Source organism: Crocuta crocuta, unplaced genomic scaffold (assembly GCF_008692635.1).
Source record: "Crocuta crocuta isolate KB4526 unplaced genomic scaffold, BGI_CrCroc_1.0 scaffold26, whole genome shotgun sequence".
NCBI classification, from domain to species: Eukaryota; Metazoa; Chordata; class Mammalia; order Carnivora; family Hyaenidae; genus Crocuta; species Crocuta crocuta.
Genome location: NW_027532249.1, coordinates 12,539,203 through 12,562,640, shown reverse-complemented (window position 1 = coordinate 12,562,640; position 23,438 = coordinate 12,539,203). Strand labels below are relative to the sequence as shown.

At 36.4% G+C, this 23,438-nt stretch overlaps 1 protein-coding gene across 1 annotated transcript in view; it reads right to left on the bottom strand.

Annotated features, from left to right (window-relative positions):
• GREB1L (GREB1 like retinoic acid receptor coactivator) overlaps positions 1-23,034 on the bottom strand; it is a 282,191-nt gene extending 259,157 nt beyond the window's left edge. The window contains exon 1 of the mRNA XM_077778190.1: positions 22,919-23,034. The gene's annotated coding sequence lies outside the window, so the exon portion shown is untranslated. The remainder of the gene's footprint in view (positions 1-22,918) is intronic.
• Positions 23,035-23,438: the final 404 nt, after the last annotated feature.

Genomic DNA, 23,438 nt, shown 5'->3' with positions numbered 1-23,438 from the left:
TTTTCCATAAGCCCACATTTAGACAATAGCTCAGATTCACCTTTCTGAAACAATACTATCACATTCCAGTTCAGAAACTTTCAGTGGGCTCTTGTTATTCACTCAGCTTAGGCTGCACTTTAGAGCATGAAATTCACCTACTCCATAACATGACCTCAACTAACAGCTTTACCCTCTATCAACTTTTTATTTCCTGTACTTTTGTACTGTTCTACTGTCACTGCATTCACTTCCAGTGTTCCTCAATGCCAAATTACACTCCTTATCTCTTCTGTAGCAATCTAAGTTCGAATTTCGGCGCTTAAGTACAGTCATACCACCTAAGTAAAGTATTCTTAGACTTCTTCACCCTTTGCTTAACTCATAGTACTCTCAGTCATATACTGGGTTTATTCAATAACTGTAGCTTTGTGGTATGATTAATTTTGTCTCATGGAATTTTTCACATTTACAGTGATGGTTCATATGTGAGCATACTTCTTGTCTTCCCACCTAAAATGTAAGTTCCTTATATTTCCTTTTTGTCCCCAGTAGGCACTTAAATATATTACAGAATCTGAGAGGGGGAGCCCTTGAAATCATGTATTGCCAACTCCCACCCAGGACAGGCATTCCTTTGATATTCATCAGAGCTGATCTCCAGCTTTTATTGAACAGTCGAGTAATACTCTTCAGCTAAACCATGAGTTTCACTGCTGAAGAGCACTAGTTAATGGAAAGGTTTCCATCAATCTCTAAAATACAGCTAAATGAGTAAAACTGCAAAGTATCAAACACTATGTTCTGTTATACATGCATGTACATTACCAGAATATCTTAGGAAGGATATATAAGAAGCTGGGGTTATTTCTGGACAGGGAATTTGGGTGGCTAGGAAATAGATATAGAAAAAGACCTAATTTTCACTATTAGACTCTTTGGTATATTTAATGATAAATAAGTGAAATATGTTTTAAGTTCTCTCTTGTTATATACTTAAGTCTTCCTGTGTGAAACTTTTATCTTGATCCTATTTGTAGCTTCTAGAGCTAACATTAACCAATTATATGGATTAATTGATATTTTAATGAACTGTTGCTAAGAATCTTAAAATAGGCACATTCAACTGAGGTTTATTAAGGCCCTTAAAATAATATATTCTCTTAAATGAGTTAAAAGTTGGCTGATATAGGCTTTAATATGCTTAAACAACATTTGCTACACACATAATTTCCAAATCAGTTGTCTTAATTGCCTTACATTTTTTCCATAGGTCTTCTATTTTATTTTCATCCAAAGTAGCATAAGACACTTGTTGCCTAAAACATGTTATGTAATATATTATGTGAGCAGCTTTGTGACATTCTTAAGATGTGCAGTGCCCTCTTATTACCTAAAGCTCTAAGACATGTTTAACAGCTTTAAAGATAGATTAACAGTTGCAGAATTATGAACAATCCCCAAATTTCAAAACAGCCTTGAGATACAGGCCATTCTTAAATATTATGAAAAATTTACAGAATGGTTAAAGATATACTCTTATCATTATGAAGAAGCACCTATCTTAGGAATCAAATAACCTATATTCTAATCCTGACTTTTAAGTACCTCTGGATGTCCAATTCCTTCTCCATCAGTAACAAAGGCATGGGTATTAGACTACTTTTTAAATTTTTTTAATGTTTTTATATATTTTTGAGAGCAAGAGAGAGCAGGGGAGGAGCAGAGAGAGATGGTGACACAGAATCTGAAGCAGGCTCCAGGCTCTGAGCTGTCAGCACAGAGCCCGATGCAGGGCTCGAACCCACGAACTGTCAGATCATTACCTGAGCTGAGGTCAGATGCTTAACTGACTGAGCCATCCAGGTACCCCTAGACTATTTTTGAAAGCCCTTACCTATCTAGCTGTTTATGACACCTTCACCCCAATAGGTACTCAGATATTACAGCACACATATTTCAGATTTCCAACTACTCACTCAGTGAAAGCATCCCATTCCTTTAGGGTAGCAAGACTTCCTTAATGCCGGAATCGTTACTGGCTCCAGGCATTCCCCTTGTGATTTATCAATAATAAACAATTTGGGCCGAGACCTTTCACAAGCCTGTGTGCTTTCAGATGTGACCCATTTGAACTATAAGATATTAACATCATGAAACTTGTCCCTAAAATCAGGTCCTGAATTTGGAGAAGTACGGTGAAGACTTCAAGCAATGATGAATACTATCACCAACAATGGTGTACACTGGAATAGGTAATTGGCTCTGAAAGTCCCATTAATAAAACTCAGCTCAATTAAATGGTACTTCTTAAGTGTCCACTAGGCACAAGACAACACACCAGGAGCTTAGAGAAACACTCTGCCCTTTTCCACCCAGTACAAAGAGAAGAAACAGAAAATGTCTCCTATGTGTGAAAGGGCTGTTTCAGATTACACTGTGCTCATCAAGCACCTGTCTGCCCTTATCAATTCTATCACAATTACTAGATTTCAATCTTGCATCTAGAGAGATTTTCTGTAATTCATGCCCTTCAATTCCAGTTCTCAACAACACCAAAATCAAATGAATCATAAAGCAAAAAATCCCTGAAGTCCAGGCTAACAATGTAATCTTCTTACAACATTTCCCTATCTGTACTTGGGCTACCTGGAAATCCTTCTATTTGTCTCAGTTTATCATTTTGGAGAGTTATGATTTCCACATTCAAGGTTTTACCTGTTAGGCCATAGGGGGTTGGGAGAGGAGAAGGGAGAGGTCATGTTCACTTTTTCAGACACAGTAGTATTCTGGCCTTCTGGTCCCAAAAACAAACAAACAAACAAACAAAAAAAAAACCACCAAAAGCTTATCTTAAATCTCTTTTATCATTTCTACTATTCCTGGAGGGCAGAAAGCAATAGTGGAAAAAAATTCCGGCAAATACCTTCCCTTATCACACTTTATGATTGGAAGAGGTCATAAGGCAATCAAGCATGTGCTTCTTGCAGTTATTTCTTGTATCAACAGGTATTTACTGAGCTCCTACATCTATGCTGGGATCTGAAGAAGCCAAAAACAGTAAAGACTGTTTCTACTGTGGAGACCTATGATTTAATGGGCAGGTAGGATTTACCCAAAAACCCAATTGTGAACAGCTAAGTATCAATTCATCTGAAATTGACAATAAAAGAAATCAATTACACAATCTCAGAACTGAAGGAAACCTGGGGAAGAGGGGCCCCAACCCAGCCTCTCCCCATAAGTAAAAATCTTCCAAAATCCTTGTCAGGGGTCAGTAGGTTTCTGATTAATATGGAACTCACATTTCACCTAATATTCCATTTAATTTTTTCTTTTTTTTTAAAATATTTTTATTTATTTCTAGGAGAGAGAGAGAGAGACAGCGTGAGCAGGGGAGGGTCAGAGAGAGAGGGAGACACAGACTCTGAAATAGGCTCCAGGCTCTGAGCTGGCAGTCAGCACAGAGCCCGACGCGGGGCTCGAACCCACGAACCGTGAGACCATGACCTAAGCGAAAGTCGGACGCTTAACCGACTAAGCCACCCAGGCGCCCCTCCATTTAATTTTTTGAAGTCTCTTATAGCTAAAACATTTTATACTATGTTGAATGCAAACTCTACCCTATTTATTATTCTATACAACAATGATTTCAAAATCTTAAAGCAGTGTGATACGTCTTTAAAAGAAATATCAAGCATAAGCCCAATATATAAAGCAGTTAAAAGTAGAAACTCTTCTATTAGGGAGCTGCAAGGGGTCCTCAGCATGTTCCCTAGGGCCCCCTGCTCTACCGGCCTGCAGCCCACAGCACATCAAGAATGCCTGCAGCTCTGCAGAGCAAAATCTGAAAACCACTGCTTTAAAGGTAATCAGAGTAAATCTAATCCCAGCTGCACATATCAGCCCTTGAAAACAGCTATCCTGTCTCTCCCTAAATCTTCTGGGATTAAACTTGTCCCTTTCAAACTGTCTATTCCATTTATGTAATTTTTTTCCACTTTTTCCCCATCCTGGTCACTCTTCCACTGAAAATGTAGAAACCATAATTTTTTAGATACTGTGACCAGCTAAGGATACTGCCTCTTGCTCTTGGGCCAGCAATGGAAGTTAAAGTGGGCTTAGTGAACGAAGAACGACCTGAGCTAGACCTTGAGAAATGTAGGATTTAGGTAGAAAGAAGATAAAATTCCAAGCTGGGAAGCCAGCATGAACAAAGATACAAAAAATTAAAATGAGGGTCTTCCTAACACACTCTGAATACTTCTCTTCCAGACTCTTAACTGGTTCTTTTCCACTCAGCCAGCTGCCCACTCTCTTATATTTCTCAGAAGAAAAGTAAGCCAGATCTTATCTCCATGAATGCAGGCTTCTATTGTGTTGATACCAAATGAGGAACATGATCTGGGCAGTATGAAAACTAGATCGTTTTAATATTGTAGTTATTGCCACAGGAGAGAAGGTACTTGATGAAGATGTATGATTAAGTCTGAAAAAAGTGTGCCATCTTTCAATGAGTCAATATCTCGACAAGAAGATTCATAAAGATTATAGCATTATTGAGGAGGATTCCTGGGGATTCTCGAATCTAAAGTCAACCCAAAGAACACCTTCTCTCTAAAAAATTATCTTTTACTTATCACTTATCAAACCATAGGTAATACATGCCCCACATGGTCTCCTGACTGTAAAAACAACAGCACTTTCATATATGAGTGTTAACCCACCAAGGCAAAACATCCTGTGAAAACAAATATAAAAAGACCATTTTTTTGTTAAATATGTTCATCAAAGTCCATCTTTTCATGTTACTTAATTTTCCCATTTATAGATAGCAACTGAGGCACATCAGTGTTTCATATAATTTGGTTTGTTATTCAAGGAAGACCTTAAAGATAGGGTATTCCAATATATATCTCTTCCCCATAAAATGTATTCATTAGTGATTACATAAATATTTACTATTTCATATTACAGGAATGAGATTTTCACACATACTGCCCTTACAAACTTGAGGAAATTGAGATCTTGTCCTAAATTTTAATATGTGCTATGAATCTAAAAATTTTTTAAGGTGTCAAAAAAAACGGATCTTAATAGCATTCAGGGTAATTGATTCAGACATTTTATTTCCATTATTTTCTCTTTTCCTTCATCTCAAAAGGGGATAATCTGAATTGCTCTAATCTGAAAAACAACAATAAGTGTAGCAAATACTTGACAATGAAGATGGAAAGCCTCTAAAAATCTGTTACCTTAGTAACGGCAAGAATGTGGAAGAATAAGAATACACTGTCAGGACATCATTTCAGATTCCACAGATTTGAGACCTAAATACAGTCAGCTTTCATTAGCTTTTTGTTTTTCCCAGCAGGTCCTTGGACTTTGAAACAAAACCTGAATGACAGCTATGAGCAATTCCAGCCTGGCTCCTGATTAGCTATGCCAAACAAAACAACTCTCTGCAGTGTAAACTTTCCAGGCATCTGCAACCAAGCCTCTGTAGAGACTATAATTCCTCGCTGAGATTTGAAGGAGAGTCAGAGGTTGGGGGGTAAAGGGTGACCAGGAGGGGGGAGGGGTAGAAGGATAAGACCTTCCCCTCTACCTCGAACTAGTTTCCTGAACTAGTCTGATTAAAGCAGAAGGGAAAATAAAGTAGAGTTTGTCTTGGTATGGTTGTCATTGTCACTTTTTAACTCTGCCTATTCTAGATTTAATTCTCTAAATCTGAACATGTTATTCCAATTAAAATCCATAACATCCTCATATTCCAAACCACCCATGCATTTAAGTGAAGCAAGCAATTCTAAGGCCCTACTAGTATCAAATAGAGCAAGCAGTAGATTAAAAAGTTCTAACAGAGAAGGGAAGCAATATATATGAATTGACAGTGCTTCATATGAATGCAAACTAACATTCTGTGCCATTTGTTGTCATTCACCTTTGCTGCATGTGGACCTAAAATTAATTACATCAAATGACAGTGCACTGCGCTGTGTGGTCCCATCTGCTACATAATTAGATCCTTGTGGAACTATTAAGAAGCTTTTTTCTTATGATCAGTCCCCTTGATTTTACTGAAAGAACATTCCTTTATCTACACAAAAGAATTACAGATTAGATCTCAAAGCAGTCCATTTTGATCAGATGCTTAATTTTAAAGTTATAAGTGGTTTCAAAAAAAGTTGTCTGAAGAAAATTCTATATTGGAGTGCTAACTGGCAATTACGCTGTAAAGAGATGAATTGAACTAAAAATTGACTTAAACTCTGCCAAAAATCTAAAATTTCAAAAGTAAAAACTACTATTTTTACACTTTTTGGCCACACAACAAGACAGTAGCATTGAAATGTCCTCTTGTCTTCTGGAGAAGTGACACACTGAACCACACTCGGATCTCTATTGCTGCTGAGATAACCTACAGAAACTGCAGTTGGCTTACTTAAAACACTGGGCAACAAAGGTCCCAGCTTCTAGTCAATAACCATTTTTTTAACAGTCTCCTGATGATTATGTAAAGTTTAAAGTAAGGAAAATAGCTTTAACACCCTAAGATGTAATTTGCAGATATATGACAACAGATGTCACAGAAAACTTAACCGTTTGCATAACCACACCATAAAGCCTAGCCCAGATATAGGACAACATTAAATGTAAATCATCAAAGATTAACATGGAAAATTCAAGTTCAGACACAGAGAAGAGTCTACATAAAGATTTATCAAAAATCACAATCAGGGAGATATTAATTTTGGAAACCAGGGACAAGGAAATTTTCAATGCTTGAGAAAGGCAATATCAAATCAGAAAGCTACTTTCCCAATTATTTTATTTGACTTGTCTGCAATCCCAACACTCTATTAAACTATAGAAAATAACCTTAAGTATATGTTTATAATATCTGAAGACAAGAATAGTGATGTCAGAACAAGAGAAAACCCCTCAATATGAACGTATACTTGAAATCCCAAACCAAACCTGCTGATTCAGCACAAAGTCATCAACAGAGTTCTTATCTGTAAAAGGAACAATCCATTGTCTGGCTGAAACAAAGGGCAGTGCACAGGAAATCAGCCAAATCTGGGCCAGATGGTCACTGATTCAAGTTTCATTCTCCCCATCCCCCACCCTCCCTGGTACTACAAAAATAGATTCAGACATCATTTTTGGTTACCAGGTAATAACCTTACATGTAAGGTATGAACCTTTTATAGGTAGTTACCTATATCACCTCCCACCTCAACACCATCTAATTATCTAAAACAGAATGTCCTTATAAAAAGTTAAATGATGAAATTGCTACACAGCAGTTACTGAAAGGAAAATACCTCTGAAACCCAACATTTGTTTCTTAGGCATGGCATGGAGTTTTACCAAGTGGAATGATTAATAATATTTACACTAATTTGTTCTCATCTATTGTTTTTTTCTCAAACCATGAGACCAAATGAAATGAACCTAGAGAAAACTAACTTATCACACTAATTTTCTACAGATCCACCACTGACAGCCTTGAAAAAGAGTTCTGTGAAATGCTTTTCACCAATGATGAGCCATGAACAAAATAACTACTAATTTTGATTATAAACCAATGTGTCTGACCTCATATCACAGAATCTGTAAATTACGATATTGCTAGAAGTATACATCTCACTCCCCTACTGTAAAACACAAGAGTTAAATTCTCAACAGCAACTATTAATTAAAGCTAAAAGTGCAGAATTATGTCTTAAAATCTGCAAGCACTCTACGGAAACATAGATATTAAAGAATGGCATAAATAAAAATTCAAGATCTCTCAATAAAAATATTTAGAAAATACTCCTTTTCCTAACCGTATAAAAGAAAGATATTAGGGTTATAAACAAACGTGTTTTCTTTGAAGAGAACCCTTGACTCTACAGCAGTTGCTTGGAAATATTTATAAATATGTGACCTAAATAAATTTTATCAACCAACAAGGAGTAAGTTCTTTAGTAAACTTTATAATCCTTTTCATAATTACTTTGAAAATACCAATGCAGGAGTACATTATTTTATGGGCATGCTATGAAGCTACTTTTCCAAAATTTACATATAGAAAGGTTGGGGTAGATCAAAGAGTTTTTTGTCTGTGTTTTGTTTTGTTTTGTTTTGTTTTGTTTTGTTTTGTTTTTTTACACAAGATAATCACAGGCTGGTAATCCAATGGCTAAAGACAAAAATGACTCTAAAATATGCAATCAACAACAATTTACACAAATGTTTGTAGCCCCTGTTTTATAGTGGGGAAGTAGAAAAAGCTACTAAAGTCAGTACAAAGTAACCACCCCCCTCCCCCTTAGGAGAGTATTCTAGCTAACACAACACCAATAAAAGAGTATAAAATTAAACCAAATTAGAGCTTTGAATCTTGACCTTCTGTCTTAAAGGGAATAGGGAAAAGTGAAAACCTTTTCAAAATCTTGCCCTCAGAAATTGTTTCTGAAAGTTGATTTATAATTATGGTATCAGACTAAGTTTTAAGTGGTTAGTAAAATATAATCTAATTTGGTTAGTGATTTGAAAATATAATCTAAATATCAACATAGTATGCAGATATGTACATGCGTGATACATGTCAGTATGCTTCAGTAGTTTTCTTTTTAACATCTAATATTTAATTATTTAAAATGTATTTCAAAATCTGATTTCTTTTTAAAACACTATTGTTTTCCTTGACTACAAAATAAAACTCAGCATCATACTGGAAATTGTTGAACTGGTGTTATATTGTGCTTTTACAGCATAAAAATTAATTTTCTTTTAATATAATTATCCAATCTTGGAAAAACTGCTAATAAGAAAAAATTAATAATCCATGAAGAACCTTTAAAGTAAGGTAGCTGAGTTTTAGCTGTTTAACAAGTTTTCTCTTTCAGTGTAAAATAAGGATTTATTTCATTATCTGTGAAAAAAGAAGAAAATAACTATTCAAATTAAAATTCTCTACTTTCTGAGCTCATCTTTAGAGTCTCTAAGATAAATTTGCATTTAAATGAAACACACACAAAGGCAGCTGGACTATCATAACCATCCCACACACATTAGTGTTTTCAGAGATTTAAATCTCTAATTCTTAGGAAAGAGAAAATTGTGACTACACAACTATTTTTAGTCTGTTTTATTTACACATCATTATAATAGCATTCATATGCTAATGATTTAACTTAATATAAAAGTTAAGGGAACAGATCTAAATAGATCAAAATAGAACTACTAACAAAAGTCAACACTGAACAGTCTTCATGCATGTAAGTTTCTGGAAAACCAGGTTTTAGATAAGATAAAAACAACCACTATATCAACAATAATAAATGACTAGATAAATGTAATGAGTTAGAATTTAGCACAGTAAATTATGATCTTGTTCTTTAATAAGCCCTAATATAAAATAACAGAGTTTAAAGCTAAAATATTATAGATAGCATGGAGCTCTAGTAATCCTTTAAATCTTTTGTTTTTTTTTTTTCATTCCTTAACACATATCTTCCTTTGTCCGATATCCATAACTCAGGTAGAAAATTCAATTCCATTGAAGTCAAAATTATGGTAAATATGGTGCTGAATAGTCTTATTATTTTTTATTATTATGCATAATAATAAGACACATATATCAAAGGCCAAGTTAGAGTATGCATACCTTTCATTGATGAAAATTGATGAGAATCCAAATTTCTAAAGAGTAACTTGTATTTATAAGAAAATGCTTTTTGATCTGTACTTTAAATGTTTATTTCTCAATATAATCTATATGCATTAATAAAATAGTAATATATCAATTTAATAAGTAATCTCATATAACTATAAATGTGCTTTAAACAGATTGAAGGTCAAAATAAGCTTTTACTCATTGTCTCTCTAAATAATAATTTCTTATACCTTAAATTTACCCTATAAAGAATACCCCAAAATGAACTCATTTACTAAAATTAGTTTCTGCTCTGTAAGGCCAGAGAAAACAAGATATGAGTTGAATAGTGACCAAATTCATACACACAAAATATATATATCACCATTTTGGTTTTATTTATAGATACCTTAATGTTCATCAAATGTCCCTAACAAACTTAAGACTCACACCATGATTTCCTTAACACTGCCAGCACTGTTTCAAATTTTACACTCAATCTTTTATGAACAAAGTTAAAAATGTCTTCTAATTTAAAAAATGAATGGATATTAAATCTCCATTAGATATCAGTGCAATTGAATTCTTTTATAATTTTGGTATTTGGTAACAGAACAAATGGCACACTTAGATATGTTATATAAATCTACTACATTAGTAATAGTTTCAGGAACATGGCTAAAACAAAATTAGATCTGAATCTACAAAACCACAAGCCACGTAATTATGTTTTAACTAGATTGTAGGCTTCCCTAAGGTCAGAGATAGTTCTTTATTTTCCTTTCTCTTTCTCTAAACACACAATTCTAATTATAGGTACTTGATAAAGACTTACTAAGTTAACTTTCACTACTAATTTCCTGCCCAGTGACGAATTCTATTATCCCCACTAAATATAAACATCTTGCTTAGTAGGAAAACTATGAAGAGAAATATTATCTTTAAGGAAATGACAAATGTATTTGATGCAGTAATTACCTTTTATCCAAATGAACTGAGAAGAAGTTTGATATTATAATTGCTATTGTCAATTATTACTTCAAAGCCTTAAAGAAAATCAGTACAGGTTAAACACAAACTTTACTCTAAGATAGAATTATGGAGACTATTTGCAATTCATGAACTTTAGCTTCCCAAGGGTAAACACCATACAGATGTCTGGAAATCTCCCATGTAACAGTACCTAAAGTAAACTCATGCTCTTATATTTTAGAAGTCTTATCAATTTGAAATCTAATGAGCAAAATCAATTGTAACATCTATACAGTACAAGAGATTTGTCACATTTTTCAAAAGATTTCAAAAGATTTTTCAAAAGATTTTTTTCCAGACTTTTAAAACCAGGGCTCTATTCCATTATGCATTACTATCATGAAAATAAATGGCTTTCAATTATTTTTTATTAACTGAGATACTTATTGGCAAATTCAAAGCCCATATTACCTAAAATATGGTAACTTATAAATAAGTAAATTTGGTGATAAACATATCAGGTATGAAGGATTACAAAGACATCATTTTGTAAAACTCAAAAAGAAGAGGGGTGCCTGGGTGGCTCTGTCGGTTAAGCATCCCACTTCAGCTCGGGTCATGATCTCATGGTTCGTGGGTTCAAGCCCCACGTCCGGCTCTGTGCTGACAGCTAGCTCAGAGCCTGGAGCCTGCTTCAGATTCTGTGTCTCCCTCTCTCTTTGGCCCTCCCTGCTCACGCTGTCTGTCTGTCTCTCTCTCTCTCTCTCAGAAATAAATAAAAAAAAAAAACATTAAGAAGAAGAAGAAGAAAAAATTAAATCTATCTCCATACATCTCTGCCACAGAATTGTTCTAGATATATTTTTTCTTCTTAGCATCCTTTATTCAAAAGATAATGCTACTGGCTACTGACCTAATTTCCACGAGGGCCTGAGCTTCATTTCAGTATTTCCAATAAAGGTGATAAGCTTATGTTATTCTATCTCCCTCCCTTCTCCCAGCTCCCTTGGAGTCAGTGGCTTAAGTATGAGAGAAATTTGGCCCAAGGATGGATTTCACAGCCATGAAAAAAAGGGAACATACCACTACAGAAGTCATTCACTGACTCATTCATTCATTACCAAATATTCATTAAGGAACAATTAATGTGCCTGTTTTAGGTATGGAGACAGAGTAGTAAGCAAAAGAAACAAACTACTTGCACGCATGGAGTCTTCATTCACATTTAGTGAGTACATCCAAGATTTGACCTCCACCACATTCCTTACCATCCAAGCTATAGCCCTGGTTCAGTCTGTTTCTCCAAAATAAGGTGCTAACTGGTCCCTTGGTGGTCTGAAAGAGTTAATGTGCCCATTAGCACCTATCTACATCATCTTCAGCAGGAGCAGCAACATTTGCCAAAAGTTACCTTTCTGGATAGTATAAAACATTAAGGTACAACTCTTGATATCCAGACCTTACGATCTAGTTGAGTAATAATACATGTACCCAAGAGTATGACTAGGAGGAAAGAACAAAGACTATGGAACCAGCCAGCCCTAGGTTTGAGTTCTGATTTTTCTACTTACTCTCTATAGACTCTTGTGAAATTAACTTAAACTTTTCTGAGCCTCAGTTTTCTTAGTTGTAAAAGTAAGAATCATGATACCTATTTTACAAGGCTGTTGTGAGGATTAGAAATTCTATGTCCATAATGCCTGAAGTAGTATGCATTAATTCTTATTAATTAAGTTACTGGATCAAATTCTTCATTCCTGCTATAAATTAAATGATTAAATAGTAGGAAAGGACTAAGTAGAGAAACATATATGAGTCTTAAAGACTTTTATGGGGTTTTTTTAATTAAAAGCTATGTTATTTGCATACACATATTCTCTGATATATATACACACTCTCTGAAATTCCAGATATGCAACCACTCCATGTATTATACTGTTCAGTACAGTTCCTGCTCTGGAGGGAGAGGTTGAGATAAGGCATACCACTGACTCATGAGTCTTTATGATGACAAAAACCCTCAAACATTTAAAATATCTGAAATACCATAACCCAGACACTCTACCTTCCAGACTCCAGCATAGCTTCAGTAGATTGTGCAGATGGTCCATTTAATACATATCAATACCAAACAACTTCTATATATCCTTTGATCAAAATACTATGAAAATATCACACCTGTTATTAGATCATTCCATTTATATGAACATGGAGGAGAAAAGTTGGTTTTTACATGATCTAACTTTTCTAGAAAATAAAGAACTTGGTAATATTAGTTGACAGGCAAAACAGTTAATATAAATTGCTACTCTCTGATGAAGTCAGAGGCCTGAAATTCAGCAAAAAACAAAAACAAAAAACTAACGTTTCCTGAGGGTCTATTTTGTACCAGGCAATGTGCTTAGTGTGTCGATCCATTATCTTGGAAATGTAACTGCTTTGGAATCAAATTATGAATCAACTGTCTCAGAGTCAAAAATATATCAAGAGTTTCAGAGGAAAATCATTATGTGTTTAATATAGATTTTGTTTCTTAAGTAAGAAATTAGATTGATTAAAAAAAGAAATTAGATTGATTTTGTATTATAAGGTGATGAGCCTATTAGAAAATGCAGTTGTTTATTTTCACATCAACCCATGGAACAATACAACCTGTGAAATTATGGACAAGAGAATGTAGAAGAAACATTCCTTATATTAGTCATAAGTGAAATGCTTTTGTTCTATTACTATTACTAGTAGTAATATTACTAGTATACCTAGATCCTTCATTGTGTCCCAACTTATGAAGATAATAGGTCTAGCCATTCTCTAATATGTCAAGACATTAATCTCTTATTCTCAAGTGGTTACTAAATCATCAGAGTGGAACAAAACTACCTGGGATTCTCTAGTTGAGTAGGAGATGAATCCTTAGTTCAGTTGCAACAGCAAGTTTCTCTATCAGCTATGGCTCTAGAGATTTGATTAGTTTATGTTCCACTAGATAATCAAGGGATCAGAGCAATTTTTAAAGCAGCCATTGAAAAACAAATGCTGCAAATCTAAGCCTTATAGGGAATATCTTCACATAATATGCGTCAAAAATCTATGTAGAATTTTCAGGTGTATTCTCAGCAAGTGAAATTGAGGAAGAATATTGTGGAAATATTCTTATCATCATATATCTTCCATCTCCAATATTGCAGACAGTGTTATGATTTTTCAAAGAATTTCCAATAAAATATAGAATGTGGCCTGTGAGTTCTGTAGAGTGTAATTAATCAGTGAATACTTTGTATTTACCATGAATCCAACACCCTATTAAACGTTTTGGAAAATACAGACGATAAAATGCCACAGTACCTTCTCTAAAGGGGCCTACCGTCTTTACTTCAGTTTAGCCTGAAGTAAATCAACACTTTTCTTTTCTTTTTTTTTTAAATATTTTTATTTATTTCTAGGAGAGAGAGAGAGACAGCGTGAGCAGGGGAGGGTCAGAGAGAGAAGGAGACACAGACTCCGAAACAGGCTCCAGGCTCTGAGCTGGCAGTCAGCACAGAGCCCGACGCGGGGCTCGAACCCACGAACCGCGAGATCGTGACCTAAGCGAAAGTCGGACGCTTAATCAACTAAGCCACCCAGGTGCCCCAAATGAACACTTTTCTGACTCTAGTGAAAACTGTGTGAGATTTTGTGTGCTGCTGACACCTTGGGATAATGAAGAGACAAGATTTAGAAGACAAACACCATCAAGCTGAACATGGCAGAGAATGACCTAAAGAATCTGAGTCTTCTGTTTAGTTGAGCTAAATGTCCTTTAATAAAGTAATGGGTTTTCAACTGTGGAATATGTACACTACAGAATATCATGTAGTCATTAAAAAGAATAAATAAAAGCTATGCCAGCTGGCTCGGAAGCATATCCTTTGTGTTTTATTAAGTAAAAGATGATTTTTAATATGTATATGATAAATTACGTATATAAAGTATGATAGCATATATAAGATGCTGGAAACATACAGTATAAGGTTATATGATCATGGAAAAAATTATAACAAAATAAATAGAAAATTGGCCACACTGTTGGGGTGAAAGTAGAGGGTAAAGAGGGAACGGAGGCTCCCTGAATTTTTTAAAAGGTGTGGCTACAGTTTTTTTGCAAAACAGAATATTATTTCATGATGTAATATTATTTGTGTTGGTGAATATATATAAATATGCATAGGAGTGCATAAAAGAACTGCCATCAAAATGTTAATGGTGTTTAATTTAGGAAGGTTAGATTTCAAGAAGGGAAGAAGAAACGAGAATAAAAAAAGACAGGGAGAGAGAAAAGAAGACACGGTAAAAAAAAATCAAATAAATTTAAATTTGCCTTTTCAAAAAACAGAACAGACTGGATGAGGTAGGTGAGACCCTCAAGTAGAAAGGCTCACCCACCCTCTGTGGTGGATAAGAATCATGGTAATAGTCTCCTAGTTCCTTGAATATTCCAATAGAGATATAGACAAAAACTCAGTATAAGTACTGTTGGTTTAGTTGGTTTTAAAATGCAGGAAATGAATGAGACATTATACCAATTATATCTTCTTTCACATGGTGACCTTCAGACAGTAGAGGTCACAGTAATGATCATTTTAGGCATACTTGTTCTATAAAAACTAAATGAACAGGATGACAAAAGTGAGGAGTGGTTCTAAGATTCTTATGTCTATAAAGCCACCTGAGAAGACTGTTAAAATGCACATTCCAGGGTCCCACCCCAGAAACTCTTATTCACTAGGTCAAGAGACCAATAATCCGCATTTAACAAGCACCCCAGGCAAATAAGGCAGGTGTTGACAGATTGCACTGAAAAACAGTGAATTTAAGGATGTCTGATCTCTTTACAAACTGATTAACCAAAGAATTTGAGAAGTGTGGTACACTAAAGAGAACAAAGTATTTTGAAGTAAAAAGATCTAGATTACCTCTCTAACCTAATCCCCCACTCACTCCCTCACTTGCCTCTCCCCTTCAGTGGCATTGGCCTCCTAGCTACCCCTCCCCACAATAGGTGAGAATGCTCTTCCTCTCAACTTTCCAACGATTCACACAGATTTCAGGTCTTCACTCAGGTGTCACTTCTCAGTGACACCTTGTAGAGAATTACAACTCCTATCTCACTTTCTAATTCCCCTTGCTACTTCATTTCCCTCTCTAGCACTTCTTGCAATCTAAACTACAACAGGGTTTACTCATTTTCTCTTGCTTATTGTTTGACGGCCATAAGAGCAGAAATATTCATTAGTTTTCTTCATTGTGGTATCCACAGCATCTAGAATACTACTTATAGTTCAAGGAGATTTCACTTGGCCAAGATAAAACAAATAAAGCTTGATACATTCAGCAGTAGGAGGCTAATACAACCAGAAGGTGGACAGCTTATTAATACAGATTCCTGGGCCCTGCCAGAGATTCTGATGATTCAGTAGGCTTAGAGTAGGGCCTGAGATTCTGAATTTCTAACAGGAACCTACATGATAATGATAATGCTTGTGCCCATTTTTTAGTGAAAGACAACCCATTCTGCTGTATGAGAAGAGCTGCAGGCTAAAAGAGGGAAAGCTTCATTCTACTCATATACCAGTCAGACAGGGAAAAGTGTTCTCCTACTCTTATGTACCCAGGATACCTATATCTAATAAATAAAATGATTCTACAAGGATATTTTTCACTTTATAATATATCATGAATAAATACTGCAACATAATTTTTTTTTAATTTGAGTGAGAAAGAGAGAGAGCATGAGTCAGAGAGAGAATCAGAGGGAAAGAGACAATCTCAAGCAGGCTCCAAACCCAGCACAGAGCCCGATATAGGGCTGGATCTTACAACCCTGGGATCACAATCCACATCAACATCAAGAGTCAGATACTTGAACTGAGCCACCCAGGAGCCTCTGCAACCTAATTTTTAATAAAAACATGGTGTTTCCTTTGTTTCTAATTTTTTACTCTTATAATGACTAAGGTGATGTTTTTGTTATATTCCTTTGTGCATTTGTCTAATTATTTCTTCCTAACAAATTCCTAGAAGGGAAATTTCTGGGTCAAAGAGTTTGAACCAAAGCTGTCCACCAGAATTTTCACCAATGATGGAAATCTTCTATATCTTCACAGTCCAATATGGTAGCCACTAATCACATGCTGCTATTAAGCACTTGAAATACAACTAGCACAACTGAGAAACTAAAGCTTTAGTTCTATATGATAATTAATTTAAACTTAAATAGCCACATGTGACAAGGAAGTACCATATTGGACAGATCAAGACATTTAAAGTCTTGATCTATGGTGCCAAACTGCTTTTCAGAAAAGTTGTTAAGTATTTGCTTTCACTCTTAGTGTATAATAATAATCATCTCTTTACCCCATTGCCAACACTATGCCAACAATAATGATCTATTGAATCTTTATAATATGAAAGTTTTAAAATGTGTGGTTTTCATATCCATTTCTTTATTAAAAATGTTGAACAGGGCCATTTCCTCTGTCATCATATCATTCAAATGCAAATTATTTTCACCCATGCTAAGTAACTGAGAGGTTGGAAATTATCTGGCTTCCAAATTTGTTTTGTTGGGTCCATCTGTTTTCTTACAAATTTCTTGCCAACATTTAAATGCATAACAAAATATGATTCGCAGCTCCACTTGAAAGATGAAATGACCTGGCAACAGTGACACATACTCCACAGAGCAAAATCAGTGAAGTCTTAGAAATTCTGCCACCTTCAGACTTCTTTGTCCACCAGAACCAATCAGCCTATATTATTTTACAGGTGTTCTCCTTCACTCACTCAGATTACCTACTTGACCCCTACAGGCACCTGAGTTTACAATTCCCCTGAGTTAAATTTTGAGAGATTAAAAGGCAAACAGCAGCTAATAATAATTAAATTTCATTTCATACTTTTATTTCATACAAAGTGATGTTATGATATTTCTGGGTCATTTTATAACTAATATTTAAGTAGCAGAAGAATACTTTTCTAGTGGCTGTTGACGTTTTTTACTATCTAGAGTAGTGGTTCAGCACGAGAAAGTTTCTTAAAATGCAGATTGGTGGGTTCTGTCCCCAGAGCTTCTGATTGAATAGGTCAGGTTGGGCCCCAAGAATTTTCATCTAACTCCAACTTGTAAGTACAGCTCTACACTGAAGTGAGGTTTTCTCAAAGTTGTGGACAGTCCTGGAACAGTAATGATAACGTGTAATTTTAACAACCTTTTTAAAATAAATTTGTACATCCTTTTTACCCAAAACATGTCCACACTTATTATTTCATTTTATCTTCACAACAATCCTATGCAGAAAGTTGACAGAACAGTCATTGTTAGTTTCATTTTACATAAGAAAAGTAAGGCACAGGGTAAAGAATTTACCCAAAGAAAGAATTTACCCATAAGAAATTAAAAGAGCTAGAACAAACATGTTTTCTAATTCCTAACCTGGGTAATATAGGGAAACACAGCAACCCAGGACACAACTGGAACTTGCTTCTTCAGATCGGTACCATAAAAATAGAATGTCCAGGAAGGGAAAGACCATACAAGGATGGTTCACAGCAACAAATAAATATCAAGTGCTGATTATGTGTTAATCTATGTTAATCATGCCTATAGCCTCTACTCTAAGGCCTGTTGAAGGTATTCATAAAGCACAGAAAACCTGAAAAATAAAATCTGAAACCACAACCTTGAAAAGATACTGAATTCTCTATATAATAGGACAAAAGCAAATACACTGAAGGAGTAGGTAGTAGGGGTAAAGACAGCGTTGGGTGGAAGAGAAGTGTCACTGTGGGAGCTTCACATCTGGACTTGGAGGAGTTCCTATCACCAGTCAGTCAAGAATGGGAGGGAAGGAAGAGTACACAATAGGGAGCCCTCCTGGGGCTCAGCAGCACAAAGAGCTGCTGTTATCCACATTGGGTGTGTGTTTGCCAGAAATATCAGGGCTGCTGGAACTCCAGAACTTACAAGGGCATGCTTTTGTGTAGTCTAAATTACCTTGACTATATAAGAACTCAAGTCAGAGGGAATAACTTCATTATCCATTTGTAGCCAAAAGATACCATGATTAGAGCTCGTAAAACTTTCTGATTTTTTCCCCAAGTTTTGAGAAGTATTCCTAGTAAAAATCCACCAAATTGTGATCACAATAATACTAATTATAAATCAGCCCTTCAATGGGAAAAAAAGACTCCATTTTCACTTAAGTAGAACTGATATATTACTAACCTTAACAGGTACTTTTCTAAGATTTAAAATAATAATAACTAATAACAGTTAGATACACAGATGGCAAATACAAAAATAACCTCATTACTATTAATTTGAAAGAACCTATTAAAACTCTTGATTCATTCTTCATTAGTGTTGTAACTGACCTGTCCTATATGCCCATCTTATAGTCTAGTTCAAAATGACAATGAGGTAATGAAATGTCTACTACTCCATTTAGAAAACTGTAGCAATACCACTGAAAAAAAATCTCTAACTTTGCACAAAACCAAAGAAATAGGAATGAAAACAAAGGGATACAATTTTACGCTGATCAAATTAGTTGCAATAACATATAATACAACATAAGCACACACATAAGATTGTTAATGACAGTATAAATTTATATAATCCTTTTAGAAAGTAATTTGAAAATTACCGGGAATCTGGAAATGTCCTGTTAAAAATAAAAGCTAACATTTACTTGTGTTTTCATCATGTTATTGCTTTTTATCTTAACAACTTTGTAGAACGCTACATAAGTTAGGAAACTACAATTTCGAGAATAAGCTACTTGCCCAAATTTGCCAATAAGTGATGGAGCTATTTTTTGAAACCTGAGCCTTTTAGAGCCCACCTATTTACAACTATACCATTACTACCTCTCTAAAGAAACAATCCTAAAGAAGTTAAAACAAGCAGCAGCAGGAGGGGAAGGGGAAGAAAAAGAAAGTTACATTCATGAGGACAGTCATCATATTTTTTTAATGACTGGAAAATCCTCTAGCAGAGGAAGAGCTAAGTAAATTATGGTAAATTAACTGATAAACTATTATAAAATTACTACAAATAACAGAGAGCAAATTGTAAAAAATGTTTATGGAAAAAATCAGGGTAGAAATGTAACTGTAGTATGGTAAGACATCTGTAAAAATATATATTCATATGGCAAGACTGAGAAGGGAGCTGGAAAAAACAAAAACTATTACCACTTTAGAAGAATGTCACTGCTAGTACTTAATTTTCTTTTGTTTTTGTCAGTCTTGTCAATCAAGATTACTGTAAGCGCCCTTACAAATTCATTCTTCTACTTATATTATCATCCCAAACATTCCTAAAACTTCACTAATAATTTATTCATATTACAGACTTACTCAATATAATTACAAAATATTCTTTATTGGTGATTCTGAAGCTTTAAAGTATCTCCTTCTTAACACCTATGATTTTTGCAATCGTCATTTATGGTGTACTTTTGAAACCCCTTGAGATCATATATAGTGACTAAAATCAACTAATTCTTTTTACTCTCATAACCTTGCAATCACTCCTCAACTCCCTATACCCATCAGAGATCATCTGCCCAAAGTATGCAGTATTTTAGAGATTAGAAAAGTTTCCTGCTAAGAACATGATCTCTAAGTGAATACTTAAAACTAAAATAGTTATAGGGATATTCACATTCTAAATGCTTTTGAGAATTACTAATTAAATTACATCAGCTTCCTTTGAATTAAGTAAATGAACTTTATTTCCACTTATCAAAAAGAAAAGTACGACTTTGGTAAAAGTAATTTCCTTAAAATGGCACCATGAGCTGTGAAGAAAATTCACTCTCCTTAGCCATACAAGGTGATACACAGAAGGCCATTCAGCTCAGGGTTTGGCCTCTATCAGTAACATAAACAGACATTTTGTGGGAAAGTGAAGTAGCTGTTCTTCAATATCAATCTCATAAGAACAGGAATGTAGTTTAAACACCTCTAACTTTCTTTTTATGAATCTACAAATCAGATTTATGAATTTTTTTTTGGTCACTCTATTGTCTAAAGCACACAGGTCCAACTGGGTTATCCATAGCCAGTCTTAGAACACCTAGAGAACTATTATTTTAATCACAAACTATTGTTTTAAACACAAAATTTTGGATTTAGAAGGACTCTTAGAAACCAAGTAGTTCACTTCATTTATTTAACTGAGGAGGGAAAAAAAAAAAAAAAAACATTTCCAAGAAAGTTACTTCATTTAGCTAGTTTATGGTAAATGCAAGCCTGGAACTAGATGTGACCAAATGTCTTAAACTTGCCCTCCAGATTTCTCCCTTACCATTAAATTTTCATATCATGTCAACGGGAGTGTATACATATGTCTTTTCTACATCTTCTAATAATACACTGCACTGGACAGAGTAAGCTATAGTGCTCATCCTTTACTTCTGAAAGAGTTCCAAAATGGAGGGAAAAATTCAAAAAAGGTTATAAAAACCAGTGTAGAGAAATTAGTGAGGGTGGGGGTAAGGGCAGGAATAATGGTTTAATAGTTCTGCTTTCCAAAGTATACATGTTTCAAGATTTTTAGCCTCAAATGTAATTTTCAAATGTAATAAGTGCCGTAGGCCAAATAAAAGATTCTAAAGTCATCATGAGTGGATAATCACAGTCATCATCATTGATATGTAGGTTAGTTTTATTTACACTCCATTCCTTTCATCCTTTATTTCCACAATGTTATTCCATTTTAATAGAAGATTTATGGAAGAATATACAAAAATTTGACAACAGTGGTTGCCTCTGGGAAGGTGGACATTGAGAGTATAGAGTGGGAGATTTACTTTAGCTGTTTCAAACTCTTATCTCATGCATATTACTTTTCAATATTAATTAAAAATTTTCTTTTAAACACATGCCTATATCCATGTAATTCTATTACTAAATATTTTCAATGAAACAATTATTTTAATTTTTTTCTCTCTTAAATAACATTTCAGTATTGCAACTGAAGTAAAATAACATAGAAATTTTCAGAAAGAAAAAGAACCAACACAGTCACAAAACTCAAAGCAGAATTCCAGGATCCAAAGCATAAGAAAATGTGCAGAGGGATCAGAGGTTTATAAGGGGGTGTGTGATTTTAAAACTTTTTTGCAGAAAAGCTCTTCCCCATATTTAAATGGCTAGGTTTTAAAATGAGAGGTAAGTGGGATGGGGGGGCGTAGCGGTTCTAAAGGTGTGAAAAGTAGAAATTAAAATTTGGTTTCTATATTTTGGACAGGAGACAGAGAGTTAGAGTAGGGTGGATAAGGACCTTGTGACAGTCACATTCATACAGGAAAGGAACAGGATTGAATGAGTTTCTCCAGGACCCGTTCACCTCAGTTGGAGGCAGCAGCTGTTCCCGTACCGATGAATCGTGTTCTGGACCTTATTTGGGCTCGATTTAACTAAGAAGCCCCACGAACTGAATCTATACGGATAATTTATTTTAATGGAGCTAGGAAAAGGAACTGAGGGAATTGATTTATTTAACAAACTGCCTCATCATCACCCTCGCTAGGCCAGAGCACACACCTCTCACCTCGCTGTCTACTTGTGTCAGGGTCAGCTGTCAACACAACCCTTTGTGTCTCATTCAGGTTAAGAGTGATCCTCCATCACTCAGAAAAATGGAAATGATGGCTTGGAGCCGCACGCGCGCGCTCGTGACGAAGTGACATTGGATGTGGAGAAAAGAAACCCAGGGTACTGAGCTACCGCCCAGCCACCGCTGGACGCTCTCAACTTTCCCAAGCTGAGCTGTCTCCATCCTCCCCCCAACTCCCCGTCACCTCCACGCCTCCCTGACTGCATGCAGTCCAACCGCCGGGCGACCCCCCCAGCCGCCTCCGCACTCCCCGCCGCGCCACAACCTCTCTCATCCCACGCTCGGGCTTCCTCGCTCCCGCCACAAAGGCAGCCAGAAGATCCGGCGGTGACAGGCCTCTGGCCTCCGAGTGCGGACCGCACGGGCTGGGTCCCCCTCAGGGGGCGGACGCGAGGCAGCGGGGAGAAGGGGTTCGGATCCCGGGCTGCCACTGGCAACTGCCCTCGTCACACAAACACAGTGGCGCTCACACCCCCGCTCCGCCTTTCCCGGTCCTCCAGAAAAAGTCAGCTGCAGCGCTTCCCTGCTCGGGCAGAGCGTCCACAGCCCGCCAAAGGGCAGCGCTTGCCCGGCTCAGGCTTGCGCTCGCTCCCGCCTCCCGACCTCTCACCTCCCCGCGCCCGCGCCCGGGAGTCCCCGCAGCTGCTCACCTGGCCCTGGCGGGGCGCTAGGGCAGAGGACCAGGGGGTGGCCCTCGCCGCGGCCGGGGCTCGTCTCCCCACCCCCAGTCCGGGTCCCAGCGCTGCGCTGCGCTCGTTCCGGCCGCCCTCCTCCGAGGTGCTAGCGCCGCTGNAGACGCCCCCACCCCTCCTCAGTCAGAGCTCTGTGCTCCCGCCTCCATTTCCAAACTTCACAGCACAAAAGATGTGTGTGGCCACTGTGGGGCATGAAGGGTGGTGATGCGAGGGAGTCTTCTGGGAAAGAGGATTGCGCCCCAAAGTGCAGCTGACACGCTCGGCCAGGAAGAAAAATTATTTTCTCGCCGAGACCGCGTTCATTCACAGAGTGCTCTCTCGCTTCATTGCGCGATTGCTTTCTCTGTCCGCCGGGCGGGGGCTAAAGGGCCCTAAGTGTGAACTCGGCCTGGGCGATGGTGGGTCAAAAACCCTTGGCCTTTTGCACGAAGGGGGGTAGGGCGGGGGACGGGACGCGGACAAAACCAAACAAACC